The 21557-nt window shown below is 42.0% G+C and overlaps 1 long non-coding RNA gene across 2 annotated transcripts in view; it reads right to left on the reverse strand.

Moving 5' to 3' along the window:
* Positions 1 to 21557, reverse strand: part of LOC111542768 — a 100067-nt gene that overhangs the window by 1047 nt on the left and 77463 nt on the right. Inside the window, exon 4 of one of the 2 annotated variants that reach the window (XR_002731652.1) lies at positions 16633 to 16902. The exons of the other annotated variant lie outside the window; for it this stretch is intronic. This is a non-coding gene — a long non-coding RNA (uncharacterized LOC111542768). Of the gene's footprint in view, positions 1 to 16632; positions 16903 to 21557 lie in introns of those variants that run through there. 2 annotated transcript variants of the gene reach the window in all.

A 21557-nucleotide genomic window follows, 5' to 3' on the forward strand; every position in this document is an offset into this window, starting at 1 on the left:
CCTCGTGATCCCCCCGTCTTGGCCTCCCAAAGTGCTGGGATTACAGGCTTGAGCCACCGCGGCCGGCCAAGAATTTTTTTAAACGACGTTTTGCTTTAGCATGGTGTCTCTCTAGTACAAGCCGTGTGTGGCCTTTCCACTTAAGCCGTCTTAATGTTTCCTTTCCCTTCATCAGTGTACCATGACAAGCCCCTTCTATTTCCACCCCCAGCGAACAGATTTACTCTAGGGCGTGTGTTGATAACTGAGACAGGTGAGACTTAAATAGCCAGAGAAAGGAATAATCTTTTCCATATTTAGAAGACTAGTAATCTATGGCCAGGCTTTCACAGCTGTGGGGCTTCTGAGCCCAGATCCTAATTCTTTTTTTTTTTTTTAATTGGATTAACTAGCTCATGATCACCCAGTTCTTAACTGAAAGCTTGATCACCAAGACTGCAGGATCAAGACATGGGGATTGAGGTGGGTGGGTTGGGATGGTACATTTAAAGACCAATCAGTCAGGAGAGGCCCTCACCTGCGAGTTCCCAAATATATTGTAAGAACTCCCATCAATGCTTCGTCCCCTCACTGTTAGTTTCAGAACAATGACATACAGATACTCACCTCACAAGGATCTGATAAAGTTAAATGTGATACACATGTGATCAAGAAATTTTTTTTTTTTTTCTTAGTATTCCCCTACCCCTTCCTCCCTGCCTCCATGCCTTGGACAGCAAGCCCTTGTCCTATTGCCTCAAGGTAGGGAAATAATGTGACAAGATAAACAGCAAAACAACAACACAACTTCTGTAAGTTGTGTTTTGTGTTATAAAAAAATCTCAGAGGACTAGAAAGGATTTGGAATAAAGCCAAAGTATTTGGAAGAAAATGGTTTGAGGAGAGAGGGGCTTCCCTGGAAGACTAGAAACACATCCCTCCACCAGTGGGAAGAAGGATGGATGAAAAGATGAAAAGTGAGAGGGCAAAGGCCTGGGTAGGGTGGGTCTTTTCCTACTTCTCTACCTCTGTGTCTTAGGGAGGCAGCAAGCTGGAGAGAAGAATGACTGTATGTTGTAGGTCTATAGAACTTCCCAGACCCTGGAGTGGCCCCAAAATAGCAGGGAGATGCTGGGCACAAATGGGCCATGCAAACAGGAAGGAGGCACAGGTGCAGCAGTATTGGTAAAGGAAGTCCAGAAGGAACTGTGGACATCTGGGTTGGTGCCTCCTCAAACAGCTGACATGAGGAACAAATGGATTTCCCAATACCTTGGCACAACCTAACCACCCTCCCCGCCACCAAGCCTTCATCCCACCCCAAATGTAAACATATCTTTAAAGGTAGAGAAATACCAAAATGATGAAATTCATTGCTGACACCTTCCAACATAGCGTGGAGGCTTAAAACATAAATTAGGTAGATTAATAAAGAATGAAGATATAGTTCTTGCATACTTGAGTTTGTACACTGAGAGCTGGGCATCCAGTTTGTGCCTCTGGGGAAGACAATGTGGCAAGGAAGAGAGACCAGTAACCTCAGAGTGAAAGAAGAAAAGCTCTATCACTTAGCAGTGTAAACTAAAAATAAATCTCAAGGCCCCCACTGACTAAATGAACCCCCTTGTGGCCAAAAGGACCCCAGAAAAAAAAATTTAAGTCTAGTTCCCAGCTATGATGGGAGGTCAGACATGTCTAATGATACTCCCCCTCTCTTCTATGGTTTAGACACAACAACTAAGCAGCATTAATGTTCCAGTAGAGATCACATGACTCACAGAACAGATTCTTTGTGGCAATAAGATACCAAATTATAAAGAGGACCTAAGGCTATGCCAGGTGAGGGTAAGTCATGTACTCCTACACCTAAGAAGAAACTGTGCTCTAACTGCCACAAGGATTTTCTTTTTCTCTAGCAGCTAAACAAGCACTGGCCTCAAGATAAGCAATATTTAAACAATTGCAAATCATCCTGCTCATAGACTGCCCAACTGAACCCCCGTTCCACCAGCCATAACTACATCTTTCATTGGACGAGAGACTAATTTTAATAACTTTTTCCTGATAAGACCACCAACCACGGACTGATTCTGACTAGTTTACAGAGATTGTGTACTTGTGAGCTTTTGTGTCCTGAAACGACCTTTGGATGTGTAGGGCCTAACTGTAATACATTGAAATGTTAAGTCTCCATCCCAAAGTGAACAGGGGTCATGTGTTACATGCATGTTTGTTCAACACGCGTGTGTCAGGACCACCTTCATTAATATTCACAGCTCCTCCTGTAACTTGTTGAATATTATATTTGGTCAACCTGTTCAGCATAAAGCTCCATCTCAACCCCTCTGTCTTCAAAGTGCTTGTCTCTGGGCTTCTGCTGAAAGCTGTGCTTCCCAGCCTGTGGGATAGCCACCTTGAAGGTTATAACCCTTTATAAGAAATCAAATCTCCTCTTTCTTTGTCTAAATTTATAAATTGTGTGTGTTTTCAAGTTAACAGTAGTATGTAACTTTGGACAAGCCATGTAACTGCTCTGGGCCTCAGGGTTTCCATCCATAAAGTGAGTGATAAAACTTCTCGTGACCACTCCTAGTCCCGTTGTGAGGAATGGGATGCTGCATGTGGATGTCAGGAAATACAGTGAGACTCAACAAGGCAATCTACATAGTATCAAATGCTAAGCATAATCAGAAGAAAAATGTAGATAATAATTCCAACATGTAGAAACTTATAGCAAAGACTGGCTACATACTTGCCAATTTCATTTTCTCTTCCTGGCATACAAGAAGACCTTTCCCAGGGCTTCCCTTGCAGTTCGGATGGGGCCGTATGATTGGGTTCTGGCTAACGGGATTTGGCAGATGTGATAGCAGTGCTTGCAGACCTACCACAGATCCTGCAGTGTGGTCTTATACACACTCTCTTCTCCTTCTCTGGCAACTGTTGAGGCCAAATGCTGAAGATGATGGCATTTCAAGATGAAAGGAGCCTGAACCTCCAAGTCACCACTTAGAGATGTTGCCGAGGAGAGCCCCTGCACTGGCTTATGATGCATAATATAAACTTCTATTTGGGGGTTAATTGCAGCCTCTGTAGCCTATCCTAACATTGTGCTATAATAAAAAGTTAATAATAGAATATATTATTATGACAGAATATATACATTCATGTATGTATCCATATAAATATATATGAGATGTCTTGAGGCATAAAGGAGTGGCTCAGTCAATACCTTTCCTTCCATATTATGAAGAATGTAAAAGTTCAGTTTGTGCTGTTCTTGGGGAAAGATGTCACAGGCACAAATTGCGATGACATTCAAGTCTATGTCTGGCTTGCTTAGTGGAAGCACGGTTACATAGAAAGCTGGGGGAAATCTTCCACTTGGACTTGACAGACACCCAGGCCCTCTGCTCTATTTCATCAAAGCTGCTGAGGTTTTACTTTGCATGATCTGCTGCACCAGTTTCAGCTGGGAGACAGCTCTCGTCTTCCTCATCTTAAACTCTCCATGGACATTCAGCATTCTAACAGGAAGAACCCAGGAGATGCTCTTGGATCCAGGCAATAAGAGAATGTAAACATGATGAGCTTGCCATAAAGCATAGCTTAAGACAAATCCCCGAGCTTCTCATTTCCAACCAGATTAGCACCCCAAGCCTCTGGAGAGGACTGAATCCTTCTATACTGGGACTTTAGTAAAGCACTTAACTCACATATCCAAGTCAAGTTCTGATGGTTAAAAAATGGTGTTCTAGGCTGAGTGCAGTGGCTCATGCCTATAATCCCAGCACTTTGGGAGGTCAAGGCTAGAGAATTGCTTGAGCCCAGGAGTTTGAGACCAGCCTGGAAAACCTAGTGAGACCCTATCTCTACACAAATCAAAAAAAGGCTGGGCATAGTGCAGTGTGCCTGTAGTCCCAGCCAATCAGGAGGCTGAGCCCAGGATGTTAGCACTACAGTGAGCTATGATCACGCCACTGCACTCTAGCCTGGACAACGAAGTGAGACTCTATCTCAAAAAAAAAAAAAAAAAAAGTTCTAAAACTGGAAGCACAATTAAATCTGCATGAACCAATATAGTTATCTTAAACTCAGATCAATTTGAGACCAAAGCCACCTCCACTATTCCTGAGTGTTGAGAATTCCACCCTGCACTCCCTGCCACTCTGACCAGCCCTCAGTCCCTCCTTCTCCCCCTACAACACTCAGCTCTCTTCCCTGCCATCAGGCCTGTTGTAGGTTGAATTTTGTTCCCTCAGTGAGATATGTTGAAGTCCTAGCCCTCAGTACCTTAGAATGTGAGCTTATTGGGGGAAATAGTGTCATTGTAGATGTAATTAATCAAGATGAGGTCATAGTAGAGTAGAGTGGGCCCTTAATCCAACAAGACTAATGTCCATGTGAAGAGGGCCATGTGAAGATGCAAAGATACAGCAAGAACATCATGTGAAGATGGAGACAGAGATGTGAGTGATGCATCTACAAGACAAGGAATACCAGAAATTGCCACCATCAGAAGCTGGCAAAGAGGCATGAAACAGATTCTCCTTTGGAGACCGCAGAAGAAACCAATCATGCCAATCCCTTAATCTTGGACTTCTAGCTTCCAGAACTGTGAGAGTATACATTTCTGTTGTTTGAAGCCACCCAGTGGTACATTTTTATGGCAGCCTAGGAAGGGCTGCAAAAGGCTGGACAGCTCTTTCTGAGCCTGGGCTCCATGGGGAGACATTTAGCAAAGGCTTTGACCAGCATGCTGGTTTCATCATCCCTGCCCCATGAGCCAGTCTTGCCAATCCCAACTCTGAATAGGATACACCATCTAATTTCCTTGCTCCTTGACCTAGGCTGTCAAGGTAATAGCAAAATTAGATGAATTGATTATGTTGCAAAGTCATTGTCTCCAATCATAACTTGCCCCTCTCTGAGCCTGAGCAATCTTTCATCACATTGAATAAGTATCATAGAGATTCTCAACTAGTGGGGAGAGAAGCGCTCATGGTTTGAAACAAAAAATTTGCCTCATTGCTGTACTTCATTTAAAATTTATTTTGAATTTCTAAAAACATCAGAGGAGGATAGAGAATTTTTCTTTTTTGCAGAGTAGTGTAAAGATGGATCGGTATTTCCCTTTGCTTGAAATTAGCACAAACGTGCATACGTGGTGGAGTTGAGGTTCAAATGAATAAAGCAACCTGCCTCCAGAGTCCACACTTCTAACCACCAATATACAAGACACTCTTATGGTTTACTAGCTTGGAAGCTCCTGAATGACAAAAACCCTTCCCTTGTATGTTCTCTCTTTGCATCTTCCCAACTCCCTAATACCATTCATTGCACTTTAAAGACATTCAGTAAAAAGAGGCACAGACGGCCGGGCGTGGTGGCTCACGTCTGTCAGACGGCCGGGCGTGGTGGCTCACATCTGTAATTCTAGCACTTTGGGAGGCCAAGGTGGGCAGACCACGAGGTCAGGAGATGGAGACTATCCTGGCTAACACAGTGAAACTCCTTCTCTATTAAAAATACAAAACATTAGCTGGGCGTGGTGGCTAGTGCCTGTAGTCCCAGCTACTCGGGAGGCTGAGGCAGGAGAATGGCATGAACCTGGGAGACGAAGCTTGCAATGAGCCGAGATTGCGCCACTGCACTCCAGCCTGGGCGACAGAGAGAGACTCCGTCTCAAAAAAAGGCACAGACTTGGGCAGAGTTTCCTTTTCTCTCAGCAGTAGGTGGATAAATTCATAAATTAGTGACTAATATATGGTATTTGATGCAAATACTGCAGTTCCATTTCCTCACTGCTCCCTTTCCCCTCTTTTTCTTGTTTGTTCCTTTTTTGCCCTCATCTTGTAGAGAAGGAAGGGCACAGGGTCCTCTTTCTACACTAAGGAAATCTCAGAGGAGTTATCCCAGGTCCATAGAGACTTCCTGAGTAGCACTCAAGCTGCAGTCCTCCTCAGCTGGCAACTGTTCTATAGTTTGCAACCTCAGGTCGTTCCAAAGAATGAACCTCTTGAAATAAACACAGAGAAATGGGGCCTTTTATTATATCCAGATGGGATTGTGCGGCCTTGGACGCTGTTGAAATAATTCTTCTGTGCCTGGATCAAACTTTTGTTATCTTCCAAAAGGAAAGAAAGAGAGGAGTGGTAAATTGTGTTAACTAGAAAGCCAACTCCGGTTAAGTTCTGCTGGTAGGTCCCCTTCCCCCACTAAAACCCAGGTTTTTAAATTTGCTTTTTATTGATTTTTGCATCCCTTTTCCCCTTTTACAATCAGATATTAAGCTGGGTTGGAATACACACACACACACACACACACACACAGAGACACAAAAGGACAAAACTGTAAAACCGTTGTTTTTGTGTTGTTATCCAAGATTCAGATGTTGTTTTTTTAAAATGGGGATGAAATATGAAAGTGGAAATACATGTGTTTTAGGGTATTACTAGAAAAGAAAGTATGATAAAGCGTGTCTGTAATACTTTTATTTTTACTCTGTTAGTAGTGGTGAGCTGAGCAGTTTCTACATACATGGAGTCCAATAAACATCCATTGAACAAACACCATAAATACAATTTTGGGCTATAAACAATAGAAAATATAATTTTAAAATTGATGGTGCCACCTATTGGTGATGATACAAAGTATAAAATGATCACTTACATAATAAGTTATTTCATGTTTTCCAATCATGTTACTTATTCCCACAGAGATTCTGTGAAGAGCTAGAAGGTAAGCTTGGTTCATGCAGACATGAGGCACTAATGTTTTCAACTGGGTTACTCTCCACTGGATGCCTATTAAATGCTCAGCACTTTGGAGTATACCAGAGAAGTAAAGACATGGCCCCTGCCTTTAAGGAGAATTTTATCCAGTTGGTAAGAGACCTACCTACCAATATAACAAAATAATAAATATCCTTGGGAGGATGAGGCCGGGAGGATCCCTTGAGGCCAGGAGTTCAAGGCTGCAGTGCACTATGATCGCGCCTAGGCATAGACACTGAGCTCCAACCTGTGCAACATAATAAGACCTTGTCTCTACAAAATAAAGAAATAAAACAAAATAATAAATAGCTGACATTAAAATGTATAATCTTCCCTCTATGTATATGGCTATATTTTATATAGTATACGGTAATCATCCTTTCTACATCCTCAGCGCAGTGTCAGGACTCAGGACATGTTACCCCAAAGTATGGTACCTCACTTGGCTGAGTACTTTGCTTATTTATTTACTTATTTTGCTTATTTATTTATTTATTTATTTATTGAGAGGGAGTCTCACTCTGTCGCCCAGGTTGGAGTACAGTAGTGCGATCTCAGCTCACTGCAACCTCTGCCTCCTGAGTTCAAGCAATTCTCCTGCCTCAGCCTCCCAAGTAGCTGAGATTACAGGCACCCACCACCACGCCTGGCTAATTTTTGTGTTTTAGTAGACGGGGTTTCACTGTGTTGGTCAGGCTGGTTTCAAACTTCTGACCTCAATTGATCTGCCTGCCTCAGCCTCCCAAAGTACTGGGGTTACAGGTGTGAGACACCACGGTCGGCCCTTGGCATAGTACTTTAAACTGAAGGACACTGGAAGGACCTCAGAAGCCAGTGTTCTCTGACCTTCTGCTTTCTTGTCACTTGCCCCTTTTTCTCCTCTAAAGCAAGGAGAGAAATCCTCTTCCCTATGGCCGGTCCTAGAAACTAGGACCCCTCTTCTGCAAAGCAAGTCATAAAACCTCCAGGTCACTCTCTCTGTTTTATCCTGAAGACTCTCATTCCAGAGGGGTCCTATGCATACTCAGGAGGAAGGAATGCTACATGAAGAGACCCAGAAGAACCTAAACAGAAAGGCAGGTCTTGCTGGGTTTCTTCCTCAGCCTGTTACAGTAAGATCATACTCTTGTCCAATCACATTTCTACATGGCTGTCCATTCTTCATCAAGCCTCAGCATAAAAACACAGTTTTCCTTGCATCTTTGGATATTTACTTCTTTTTGGGGGGGGTGGGGGGGGCTATTCATTTCTAAAGTCTCCCATGTCATGTAAAACTTTGGTTAAATAAATTTATTATGCTTTTATCTTGTTAATCTGTCTTTTGTTATAGGAGTATCAACTGTGACGCTTATGATGGATGAAGAAAGGTACTACACCTTTCCGCTCCTATAGCAGGAAAAAGTCTGTTTTGCTCACCACTTACCCTAGGCCTAGTACACCACAGTTCCTGACACTTAGTAGGCAATTGATAGAATAGTTGAATTAAGTTGGGTCTCATGGTTAGACATATGTGGCTTATAGAATATTTTATTTTATTTTATTTTATTTTAGAGACAGAGTCTCATTCTGTTGCCCAGGCTGGAGTGCAGTGGCACGATCTTGGCTCACTGCAACCTCTACCTCCCAGGTTCAAGCGATTCTCCTGCCTCAGCCTCCCTAGTAGCTGAGATTACAGGTGTGTGCCACCACCCCCAGCTAATTTTTGGTATTTTCAGTAGAGACAGGGTTTCGCTGTGTTAGTCAGGATGGTCTCGATCTCTGGACCTCGTGATCAACCTGCCTCGGCCTCCCAAAGTGCTGGGATTACAGGCGTGATTACAGGTACCGGCCACCTGCCCCAGCACCTGGCCAGAATTTTTTTTTTTTTTTTGAGATGGAGTTTCATTCTGTTGCCCAGGCTAGAGTGCAGTGGCAGGATCTCAGCTCACTGCAACCTCCACCTCCCGGGTTCAAGTGATTCTCTTGCCTCACCCTACCTAGTAGCTGGGACTACAGGCACACAACACCATGCCCGGCTAATTTTTGTAGTTTTAGTAGAGATGGGGTTTCACCAGGTTGGCCAAGATGGTCTTGATCTCTTGACCTCATGATCCACCCGCCTCAGCCTCCCAAAGCGCTGGGATTACAGGCGTGAGCCACCACTCCCGGCTGCCAGCATATTTTAAATCAAGACTGGCAAAACAGATCAGAAAATATGTGTAAACACGGGAAGCAGGGTTTGAATTGGGTCCTAGAAAATTCCTCAAGGGATTTATAACCTAATACAGATGAAGCCATCAGTGCAGGGAAGCCTCTTGTAGCCTTAAATTTGGTTAGAACTTGAGATTTTTGTGGTTTGCTGTGCCAACCCACACTTTTTCCTTAGGCAAGTACTGGGTTTTTGCTCAAAGTCCAAAAGGAAAGGAAGAGAAAAAGGCAGATGGTGGGTAGTTATAAACTATAAACATATTTTACTCCTGCAAGTCTTACAGACAGGAGTAATTCTGGGAGTATGAAAGTAGCTTAGAAAGATTTTTGCTTCCTCTCACCCTCCAACCTAATTATGTGCTGCAAAGTATTCCTATAATACTCGGCAATATAAGGCTGGGCAATGTCTCATACTTGTAATCCTAGCACTTTGGAAGACTGAGGCATGTGGATCACTTGAGGTCAGGAGTTCGAGACCATGGCCCACATAGTGAAACCCCATCTCTACTAAAATACAAAAATTAGCCAGGTGTGGCGGTGCACACCTGTAGTCCCAGCTGCTCAGGAGGCTGAGGCAGGAGAATCACTTGAAACCAGAGGCAAAGGTTACAGTGAGCTGAGATTGCGCCACTGCACTCCAGCCTGGGCAACAGAGCGAGACTCTGTCTCAAAAACAGCAACGACAACAACAACCACCACAACAACTTGGCAATATGTATCAAGAGTCTTAAAAACGGTCATATCTTTTGATCCAATACTTTTCCTTCTAAGAAAACATGTTAAGAAAATAACCAGAAATGTGAACAGAGGCTTTTTAGAACAAAGGGGAAAAAAACCTCTGTACTCAGTATGAAAAGTTGTTTTCAAAAAATTTTAATTAAGTAATTTTGCTCTAGATATAAGACAATTCTTATGTAATATTTAAAACTATGGCACAAAATTGTGCATATATAGATTACCCCTGAATAGAGGGATTATAGGTTGTTTTGATTTTACTGTATTGTAAGAAAAAATGTTAAAGCCTTTGAAATTTAGTGGGTGTCCTGATTAGTTCATTCATTCATTTCTGCTTTCATTGTCTTTGACTAGTCTTTGATTAGACTATTTTACAACTCTGTAGAGAAAGAGGTTAAGATGTAGAAAATTGGCATTAATACAAATGTTTCCTGTTATAACTGCAAATGATCTCTGTTCGTGTCAATGCAAATAAATTTTGTCTGGCAGGTAATATAGATCTCTGTAAATCAAATCCATTTGAACCAGTTATAACACCTTACTGGTTTTCTCATTAATTAATGAGTTAAATAAAATCTTTGATGTGCTCATTTTATATTTATATGACAGCCATAATGTTTCCTTATTTTGAAAACTGTTTTTTAACACGTTTCTGTTTTCTAGATTTCCTATCATAAGGATGTATAAGTAATTTAGTAAACTTTATAAGGATAAAAATATGCATACAGAAAAGTAGGTAAGTTTACAGTTCAATGAATTTTCACAAAATCAACACCTATGTAACTTATGTGAGTATGATCCAGGCAAAGAAGAATATTACCACCCCAAAGTTGCTCTTGTGTCTTACTCTTGGTCACTACTATCTCCACCATCCCAACAGGTAAACACCATCCTGACTTCCAACATCACTGATTTATTTTGTCTAATTTTCAGTTTTATATAAGTGGAATCATATAATGTGTTCTCATTTGTGCCTGGCTTACTTTGCTCACAATTATGTTTGTGAGATTCATACATGTGACTGCACAAAGTTGTAGTTCCTTCATTGTCCTTGTTGTGTAATGTCCGTTGTATGAATAGGTCACAATTTTTCCATTCTTCTGTTGATGAACATTCAGATTGTTTCTAGTTCAGGGCTATTCTGAATAGGGCACCTATGACAATTTTTGTATGTATATTTAGGTGAAAATATGAATATATATCTGCTGATTATAGCATGTATTAATTTAAAATCAGAAAAAAATAAACTGCATAAAAATTGTTTCTCTAAGTTTCTACAAATCTTTCTGTAAACATAAAATACTTTAAATTAACAAACTCTTGGATTTCTTCATGGTTCAATCTTGGTAAGTTGTATGTGTCTAATAATGTAGCTGATTCTTCTAGGTTTTCCAACTTATTGGCTATAGTTGCTTGTAGTAGTCTTTAATGATCCATTGAATTTCTGTGGTATTAGTTGTCACCATTTTTGTCCCTGATTTTATTTATTTGGGTCTTCTTTATTCTTAGTCTGACTAAAGATTTGCCAATTTTGTTTATATTTTCAAAAAGCCAACATTTTGTTTCATTGATCTTTTGTATTGTTTTCTTCATTTCAATTTCATTTGCTTATGCTCTGATCTTTATTATTTTTTTTCTACTAACTTGGGTTTGGTTTGCTCTTGCTTTTCTAGTTATTTAAGATGCACTATTAGGTTGTTTATTTGAAGTTTTTCTTCTTTTTTGATGTGGTCACTGATAGCCATAAACTTCCCTATTAGTACTGCTTTCACTGTATTCCTTAGGTTTTGGTATATTGTGTTTCTATTTTCATTTGTTTTAAGAAAGTTTAATGGCCGGGCGCGGTGGCTCAAGCCTGTAATCCCAGCACTTTGGGAGGCCGAGACGGGCGGATCACGAGGTCAGGAGATGGAGACCATCCTGGCTAATACGGTGAAACCCCGTCTCTACTAAAAAATACAAAAATCTAGCCGGGCGAGGTGGCGGGCGCCTGTAGTCCCAGCTACTCGAGAGGCTGAGGCAGGAGAATGGTGGGAACCCGAGACGGGGAGCTTGCAGTGAGCTGAGATCCGGCCACTGCACTCCAGCCCCGGCGATAGAGCGAGACTCCGTCTCAAAAAAAAAAAAAAAAAAAAAGAAAGTTTAAATTTTCTTTCTTAATTTCTTCATTGAACTACTGGTTGTTCAGGAACATATCATTTAATTTCCAAGCGTTTGCATAGTTTCCAAAATTCCACGTTACTGATTTCTAGTTTTAGTCCATTGTGGTCCGAGAAGATACTTGATATGATTTCAATTTTTTTTTTTTTTTTTTTTTTTTTTGAGACGTAGTCCCGCTCTGTCACCCAGGCTGGAGTGCAGCGGCGTGATCTCGATTCAATGCAACTTCCGCCTCCCAGGTTCAAGCAATTCTCCTGCCTCAGTTTCCTGAGTAGCTGGGATTACAGGTACCTGCCACTGCACCCAGCTAATTTTTCCTGTATTTTTAGTAGAGATGGGGTTTCACCATGTTGGCCAGACTGGTCTCAAACTCCTCACTCAGGTGATCCAGTCACTTCAGCCTCCTAAAATACTAGGATTACAGGCATGAGCTACCATGCCTGGCCTGATTTTAATTAAAAACATTTTTTTTGAAGACTTGTTTTGTGGCCTAGCCTATGGTCTATCCTCAAGAATGATCCATGTGCTGAGGAGAAGATTGTGTATTCTGCAGCTATTGGATGAAATGTTCTGTAAATATCAATTACATATATTTGGTTTAGAGTGCAGATTAAATTGGATGTTTGTTGATTTTCTGTCTGGATGATCTGTCCAATGCTGAAAGTGTGGTGCTGAAGTCTCCAGTTATTATTGTATTGGGGTCTAACTCTCTTTAGTTCTAATAACATTTGCTTTTCTTATCTGGGTACTCCAGTGTTGGGTGCATATACAATTATAATTGTTATATCCTCTTGCTGTGTTGACTTCTTCATCATATAATAATCTTTGTCTCTTTTTATATTTTTCTCTTGAAATCTATTTTGTCTGATAGAAATATAGCAACTCCTACTCTTTTTTGGTTTCCATTTGTGTGGAATATCTTTTTCCATCCCTTTATTTTAGGCATATGTATGTATTTATAGGTGAAGAGTGTTTCTTGTAGGCAACAGATTGTTGGGTCTTGTTTTCTCACTTTTTTTTAAAGTTTTTTTTTCTTTATAGAGACAGAGTCTTACTGTGTTGCGCAGGCTGGTCTCAAACTCCTGGGCTCAAGCGATCCTCTTTCCTTGGCCTCCCAAAGTGCTGGGATTACAGGCACGAGCCACCATGCCTGGCTGGGTTTTGTATTTTAAATCCATTTAACCACTATATTTCTTTTGATTAGAGAATTTAGTCCATTTACATTCAATGTTATTATTTATAAGTAAGGACTTACTGCTGCCATATTGTTATTTGTTTTCGGATTGTTTTGTTGTCTGTCCTCCCCTCCCTCTCCTCGCTTCCTTCTTCCATCCCTTCCTCCCACTCTCTCCTTCCCTCTTTCCCTCCTTCATTCCTTCTTCTTTTTTATGAAGGTGATCTTCTATGGTGGTATGTTTTAATTTCTTCCTTTTCATTTTTTGCATATCTGTTGTAGGCTTTTTGATTTGAAGTTATCATGAGGTTTGCAAATAACGTCTTATAACCCATTATTTAAAAATGATGACAACTTAACACTAATTGCAGAAACAAAGTAGAGAAAGTTAATAAAAACTCCACACTACATTGCCCCCACTTTTTTTTTTTTTTTTTTTTTTTGAGAAGGAGTCTTGCTCTGTCTTCCAGACTGGAGTGCAGTGGCTGGATCCCAGCTCACTGCAAGCTCCACCTCCGGGGTTTAGGCCATTCTCCTGCCTCAGCCTCCCGAGTAGCTGGGACTACAGGCGCCCGCCACCTCGCCCGGCTAATTTTTTGTATTTTTTAGTAGAGACAGGGTTTCACCGTGTTAGCCAGGATGGTCTTGATCTCCTGACCTCGTGATCTGCCCGTCTCAGCCTCCTAAAGTGCTGGGATTACAGGCTTGAGCCACCGCGCCAGGCCACCCCTCCTTTTAAACATTTTATTGTTTCTAGTTATGTCTTATTCTACTCTCTATGTCTTGAAAAGTTGTTGTAGTTATTATTTTTGATAGATTCACCTTTTAGACTTTCTGCTCAAGATATGAGTAGTTTACACACCACTATTATTGTGTCATGATATTCTGTGCTCGTCTGTGTACTTAATATTACCAGAGAGTTTTATACCTTCAGATAATTTCTTTTTCTTTTTTTTTTTTTTGGAGACAGAGTCTCACTCTGTTGCTTGGGCTGGAGGGCGGTGGTACCAACTCGGCCCACTACAATCTCTGCCTCCCAGGTTCAAGTGATTCTCCTGCCTCAGCCTCCCAAGTAGCTGGCATTACAGGCATGCACCGCCATGCTTGGCTATTTTTTTTTTTTTTTTTTGTATTCTCAGTAGAGACAGGATTTCGCCATGTTGGCCAGGCTGGTCTTGAACTTCCGACCTCAGGTCATCCGCCCGCCGTGGCCTCCCAAAGTGCTGGGATTACAGGGTTGAGTCACTGCACCTGGCCCCTTCAGAAAATTTCTTATTGCTCCTCAACATCATTTTCTTTCAAATTGCAGAACTCCCTTTAGCATTTCTTGTAGGAGAAGTCAAGTGTTGATGAAATCCCTCAACTTTTGTTTGGTTGGGAATCTTTATTTCTCCTTCATCTTTGAAGGATATTTTCCCTGGATATATTATTCTAGGATAAAAGTTTTTTTTTTTCCTTCAGCACTTTAAATATGTCATGCCACTTTCACCTGGCCTGTAAGGTTTCCACTGAGAAGTCTGCTGCCAGACATGTTGGACCTCCATTGTATGTTATTTATTTCTTTTCTCTTGCTGCTTTTAGGATCCTTTCTTTATCTTTGACCTTTGGGAGTTTGATTATTAAATACCTTCAGTTAGTCTTCTTTGGGCTATCTGCTTGGTGTTTTATAATCTTCCTGTACTTGACTATGAATATCTTTCTCTAGGTTTGGAAAGTTCCCTGTTATTATCCCTTTGAATAAACTTTCTACCCTTAACTTCCTATTTAAGGCCAATAACTCTTAGATTTGTCCTTTTGAGACTATTTTCTAGATGTTGCAGGCATGCTTCATTCTCTTCTCTTTTGTCTCCTCTCTGTATTTTCAAAACGGTCTGTCTTCAAGCTTACTCATTCTTTCTTCCGCTTGATCAGTTCTGTTGACTGTGATGCAGTCTTCAGCATATCAACTGAGTTTTTCAGCTCCAAAATTTCTGCTTACTTTTTAAAAATTATTTCAATCTCTTTGTTAAATTTATCTGATAGGATTCTGAATTTCCTCCTCTGTGTTATCCTGAATTTCATTGAGCTTCCTCAAAACTGCTATTTTGAATTCTCTGTCTGAAAGGTCACATATCTGTCACTCCAGGATTGGTCATTGGTGCCTTATTTCGCTTGTTTGGTGAGGTGATGTTTTCCTAGATGGTCCTGAGGCTTGTGAATATTTGTTGATGTCTGAGCATTGAAGAGTTAGGTATTTATTATAGTCTTTGCAGTCTGAGCTTACTTTTATCTGTCCTTCTTGGGAAAGTTTTCCAGGTATTCAAAGGGAATTGAGTGTTGTGATCTATGATTTGGTCACTACAGTCATATCTGCATTAGGGGGCACCCCAAGCCCGGTACCACTGTGACTCTTACAGACTCATAGAGGTATAGCCTTGGTGGTCTTGGGTAAGATCTGAGAGAATTCTCTGGATTACCAGGCAGAGATTCTTGTTCCCTTCCTTTACTTTCCCCCAAACAAATGGAGTCTCTCTGTGCTGAGCTGCCTAAAGCTGGGGAAGGGGTGATACAGGTACCACTGTGGCCACCACCACTGTGACCATGCTTGGTCAGACCAAAAGCTAGCACAGCACTGGGTCTTGCTGAAGGCCCTTGGTAAATACCATTTAGCTACTGCCAATGTTCACTCAAGGCCCAAAGGCTCTTCAGTCAGAATCCAGACAGGCTTGTATCTTTCCCTTCAGGGCAGCAAGCTCTATCCTTCCCCTCCTGTCCCCAACCCAGGGCAGATCCAGAAATATCATCTGAAAGCCAGGGCTTGGAGTTGGGAACATTAGGAATCTACTTGGTGCTCTATTCTACTGTGACTGAGCTGGCACCAATGCCGCAAGACAAAGTCCTTCCCACTCTTCCCTCTCCACTCCTCAAGCAGAAGGAGTCTTTTCTGGTGGTCACCACTGGCTACTGCAGATGTCAACAAACTCTTTTAAAATGTAAATATATTTCAGAAGAATTAATCCTCATCATGCCTTATTGTGAATTCCTATAATCTGACAATGAGATCAACAGTTAGTTGAGACCATCCTGGCTAACACAGTGAAACACCGTATCTACTAAAAATACAAAAAACTAGCCGGGCGAGGTGGCGGGCGCCTGTAATCCCAGCTACTCTGGAGGCTGAGGCAGGAGAATGGCGTAAACCCGGGAGGTGGAGCTTGCAGTGAGCTGAGATCCGGCCACTGTACTCCAGCCTGGGTGACAGAGTGAGACTCCGTCTCGGAAAAAAAAAAAAAACAAAAAACAAAAAAAACAGTTAGTTGAGAAGCTTCCACTGGGGCAGGGAGAGTATAAAGAAATCTGGGGTGAGGAAAGGGGAGCACAGTAGTGAGTGTTAGCGCTTTGGGGGTGGAGCCCGGAGGAAGAAGGAAAGAGGTGGGAGACTACTGGCTTTTCTTTTCTTTTTTTGAGACAGGGTCTCGCTCTGTCACCCAGATTGGAGTGCAGTGGCATGATCAGCTCACTGTAACCTTCAACTCCTGGGCTCAGGCAATCCTCTCACCTCAGACTCCCAAGGAGCTGGGATTATCGGCATGCACCGCCATGCCTGGTTAATTAAAAAAATTTTTTTTGTAGAGACAGTGTCTTACTATGTTGCCCAGGCTGGTCTTGAACTCCTGACCTCAAGCAATCATTCTGCCTGGCCTTCCAAAATGCTGGGATTACAGGTGTGAACCATGGTTCCCGGCCAGAGTTTAAAATTGGATATGACAGTTGGACTGATGGGTTAGGATTCCAGTTCTCCCCACTGAGGCCAGGCTCCATAATCTCAGCACATCTGGTTCATCTTCTCCAGATCAATTTGGTCACTCCCTACTCAGTCTCCATCTCAGAAGTAGGGACAGAAGGAGGAATCTGAAAGCAGAGGAGCAGAAAATATGCCTTCAATACCTCTTTTATTATCAAATATGGTAGATTCTAAGGGACACGTTAAAGGTCTATCATGTATGATTAAAGAGTGGAAATGACTAGCAGGGTTTACACTTCACTTTCTGCAAGTGAGCAGTGATCCAACAAAGATGGTGAGGTAGGGTGGAGTGGGTGAGGGTGATACGGAGATTCAGTATAGGCCCAACCCAGCAGACTTAGTGGGGGTGAGGCAAGGGAACAGTAGTGAGGACAGTATTGGAGTTACTGTGCACAATCCAAGCTGGAACAAAATTTTAGTACACCTAAGAATTTTGGGTAAAATGGTGCAATGGAGAGAATATCCTGGAGAAGTTGTGTTGAGTTTGGGGGTATAAGTGGGACATCAGGTAAGGAGGCTGCTGCAGTGGCTTAGCAGCCAGCCTGAGATCTTGGAGATAATGAACAAAGAGGCCAGGTTGGCATGTTATCAGACAGCTTGGTGGATCTGGGGAGAGACGTTTTCGTCTCAAGAAGGATTTTCAGAATTTATATCCGGACTTGTGCTATTTGAGATCTCCTGAGTTTGGTTCAACAGAGCTTTCTGTAAAGCAACCTTAGCAGCCCTGATGTCAGGTGACAGGGGAGGTGGCTGTGATCTCTGGATAGCCAGGCAGAGTGGAATTCCTGTGAGAACCCCTGACAAGTACTCTCCTATGTCCTTTGCTTCACTGCCCTGAGGAAGGATCAAAGCTGATCCATGCCAACTCTGTCAATGGGCTTACTCTGACTTGCTGGCTTATTTGTTGTTGACAGCTTCCAGGTGTATGTTTTCTTAGAGATGGATTCCACGGAAGAAAAATGCTATTCTTGTTGTCTAGGCGTTAGTTTAATAAGTAAACAAGTTACAAAATACTAAAGTAGAACACGAAGGTCTTTCCAGACTTCCCACTGGGCTGATCAGGAACTGCTTGTCTACCACTTTCCACACTAAAAAAGACACAACAACAGTACTATAGACAGGATGTATTTTATCCTTTTTATCTTAATAAATGTTTTAAAGCTTGTTCTTATCCATTAGGACCTCAGCACTGTATACCTATAGGGAGCCTCTCATTTAATTTGCAAAATAAACAATATCATTTCCATTTCAAATCTATAAAAATAAGAGTCCATGAGATTAAAGAAATTGTTCTGCATCACATAATAAGGTATTAAAAGTGGGTCCCTAGCCAAGCATGTTGGCAGGCACCTGTAATCCCAGCTACTCAGAAGGTCGAGGCAGGAGAGTCGCTTGAATCTGGGAGGCGGAGGTTGCAGTGAGCTGAGATGGTGTCACTGCACTCCAGCCTGGGCGACAGAGCGAGACTCCGTCTCAAAAAAAAAAAAAACCCAAAACCAACCAAACAAAGAAAAACTGGGTCCCTAACTCATAATTAAGTATCTACCCAAGTGTCTATCTTCCAAGAGAACACATAGTCTCGGAGTCTCACTTTCTACTGATCAGGACCATTAACCCTGCAACCTGTAACCCTGCAACCTGGTTAGACTACCAGGTTGGGCAGATTTCCATAGGACCTGGCCCCCTAAAGAGTAAAAATTCCTCAACTGCTCCTTACCCCCTAACTTCAAAAGGATCCAAAGGATTTACCATAGGCCTGAGATAAAGGTTTGATTGTCTTTCCAGGATTTCAAACTTGTTCTTTGGGGATGGCCCAACCCCAGTTGTTCAATTTTGCAGCCAGAGCATGGATTAATCATCAGTATATGAGTTCCTCATCTATACTATCTGAAGTTTCTTGGCTGACTTTTAATTTATATCATAAAATAGTAGTCTATTTAACATTTTTGCTACAAAAACATTTTTCTATGTATATTTCAAATTCTGAAGAAAAAGTCTTACTGATTAATATAAATTTGAGTTTCTTATAATTTCAGGAAGCACTTTACACAAGGAAAAAGAGAAAATCAATTGAGGGGCTAGTTATAAATACTCTTTGACACAGATTGGGACTGAGTGAGTTTTCTAACTGGATGGATAGCAGGTGCAAAATTGTGATGCTATGATTTCTTGTCACTGAAAAGTGCTTCACTTGGGGCAGCAGAAGGAAATGAGATGCCTATGAGAATAGAGTTGAGTCATGAAAAGAAAGGAGAGTCCCTGGATGCCCATCATCCAGGTGAAGGTGGAGTAAGAGCTATAGCTATCATTTCAAAAAGTTTTTAAAAATACAGTTTTCTGGCCCAGTGCAGTGGTTAACACCTGTAATCCCAACAATTTGGGAGGCCAAGGTGGGAGGATCACTTGGGGCCAGGAGTTCAAGACCAGCCAGGGCAACATAGTGAGACCTTGTCTCTACAAAAATAAAAATAAAAAATTAGCCAGGCATGGTGGTGCACACCTGCAGTCCCAGCTACTCAGGAGGCTGAGGTGGGAAGATTGCTTGAGCCCAGGAGTTCCAGTCTGCAGTGAGCTGTGATCACACCACTACACTCCAGCCAGGCTGACAGAGTAAGACCATGTCTCTAAATAAATAAATAAATAGATAGATAGATAGATAGATAGATAGATAGATAGATAAATAGATACAGATATAATGTTCTTTTCTCCCCCCCCCCCCAAGATGGTGTCTTGCTCTGTCGCCCAGAGCTGGAGTGCAATGGTGCGATCTCGGCTCACTGCAACCTCCGCCTCCCGGTTTGAAGCAATTCTTCTGCCTCAGCCTCCTGACTAGCTGGGATTACAGGCGTATGCCACCATGCCAGGCTAATTTTTGTATTTTTAGTAGAGACTGGGTTTTACCATGTTGGCCAGGCTGAGTCTCGTTTGAGCCTGACCTCGTGATCTGCCCGCCTCAGCTTACCAAAGTGCTGGGATTACAGGCGTGAGCCACCGTGCCCAGCCTAGTTTTCTTACTACAAAAGGAATACTTATTGTCCAAATTGAAAATACAACTAAAGAGAGACGGGAAGAAAATTAAAAACACCTGAATTCCACCACTGATTACTAATTTCTGCACTGGCTTTCCATCTTCTTGAGAGTTAACCACTAAATTAAGAGGGGAATGGGATTACCCCTGAAAATACCTTAAATCATTCAGTTTGGAATAGAACCTTGGACCATGTAGAAAACCCAACACATGTGCATGACATAAGCTTTGTTAGTTGAGCAATAATGAAGTAGTTGTATTTATAAGCCATGCTATTTAAATGTATATAAACAAATAAAAATAAAAGGACCTGTTAACAATAGAATCACACTTAGCATGACAAGATACTCAACCTATGAAGAGCACACAGCACCAGAAATAGATCAAATTCACATCAGCTCTTTTTTTTTTTTTTATTATACTTTAAGTTCTAGGGTACATGTGCATAACGTGCAGGTTTGTTACATATGTATATATGTGCCATGTTGGTGTGCTGCACCCATCAACTCGTCAGCACCCATCAATTCATCATTTATATCAGGTATAACTCCCCAATGCAATCCCTCCCCTCTCCCCCCTCCCCATGATAGGCCCCATTGTGTGATGTTCCCCTTCCCGAGTCCAAGTGAGCTCATTGTTCAGTTCCCACCTATGAGTGAGAACATGTGGTGTTTGGTTTCCTCTTCTTGTGATAGTTTGCTAAGAATGATGGTTTCCAGCTGCATCCATGTCCCTACAAAGGACGCAAACTCATCGTTTTTTATGGCTGCATAGTATTCCATGGTGTATATGTGCCACATTTTCTCAATCCAGTCTGTCACTGATGGACATTTGGGTTGATTCCAAGTCTTTGCTATTGTGAATAGTGCCGCAATAAACATACGTGTGCATGTGTCTTTTTTTTTTTTTTTTTTGAGACAGAGTCTGGATCTGTCACCCAGGCTGGAGTGCAGTGGCCGGATCTCAGCTCACTGCAAGCTTCGCCTCCTGGGTTTACGCCATTCTCCTGCCTCAGCCTTCCGGGTAGCTGGGACTACAGGTGCCCGCCACCTCGCCCAGCTAGTTTTTTGTATTTTTGAGTAGAGACGGGGTTTCACCATGTTAGCCAGGATGGTCTCGATCTCCTGACCTTGTGATCCGCCCGTCTCGGCCTCCCAAAGTGCTGGGATTACAGGCTTGAGCCACCATGCCCGGCGCATGTGTCTTTGTAGTAGCATAATTTATAATCCTTTGGGTATATACCCAGTAGTGGGATGGCTGGGTCATATGGTACATCTAGTTCTAGATCCTTGAGGAAGTGCCATACTGTTTTCCATAATGGTTGAACTAGTTTACAATCCCATCAACAGTGTAAAAGTGTTCCTATTTCTCCACGTCCTCTCCAACACCTGTTGTTTCCTGATTTTTTAATGATTGCCATTCTAACTGGTGTGAGATGGTATCTCATTGTGGTTTTGATTTGCATTTCTCTGATGGCGAGTGATGATGAGCATTTTTTCATGTGTCTGTTGGCTGTATGAATGTCTTCTTTTGAGAAATGTCTAACTCTTTCAGATTTATTTTGGGTTAGGTCCAAGTTAATTGAAAAGATCAGATCCTATTGCCTTGGGAGGCCAAGGTGGGAGGACTGCTTGAGACCAAGAGTTCGAGACCAGCCTGGGCAACATAGCAAGACCCCCGTGTCTGCAAAAATAAAAACAAATTAGCCAGGTGTGGTGGGACAGTAGGTAGTCC

Source organism: Piliocolobus tephrosceles, chromosome 11 (assembly GCF_002776525.5).
Source record: "Piliocolobus tephrosceles isolate RC106 chromosome 11, ASM277652v3, whole genome shotgun sequence".
NCBI lineage: Eukaryota > Metazoa > Chordata > Mammalia > Primates > Cercopithecidae > Piliocolobus > Piliocolobus tephrosceles.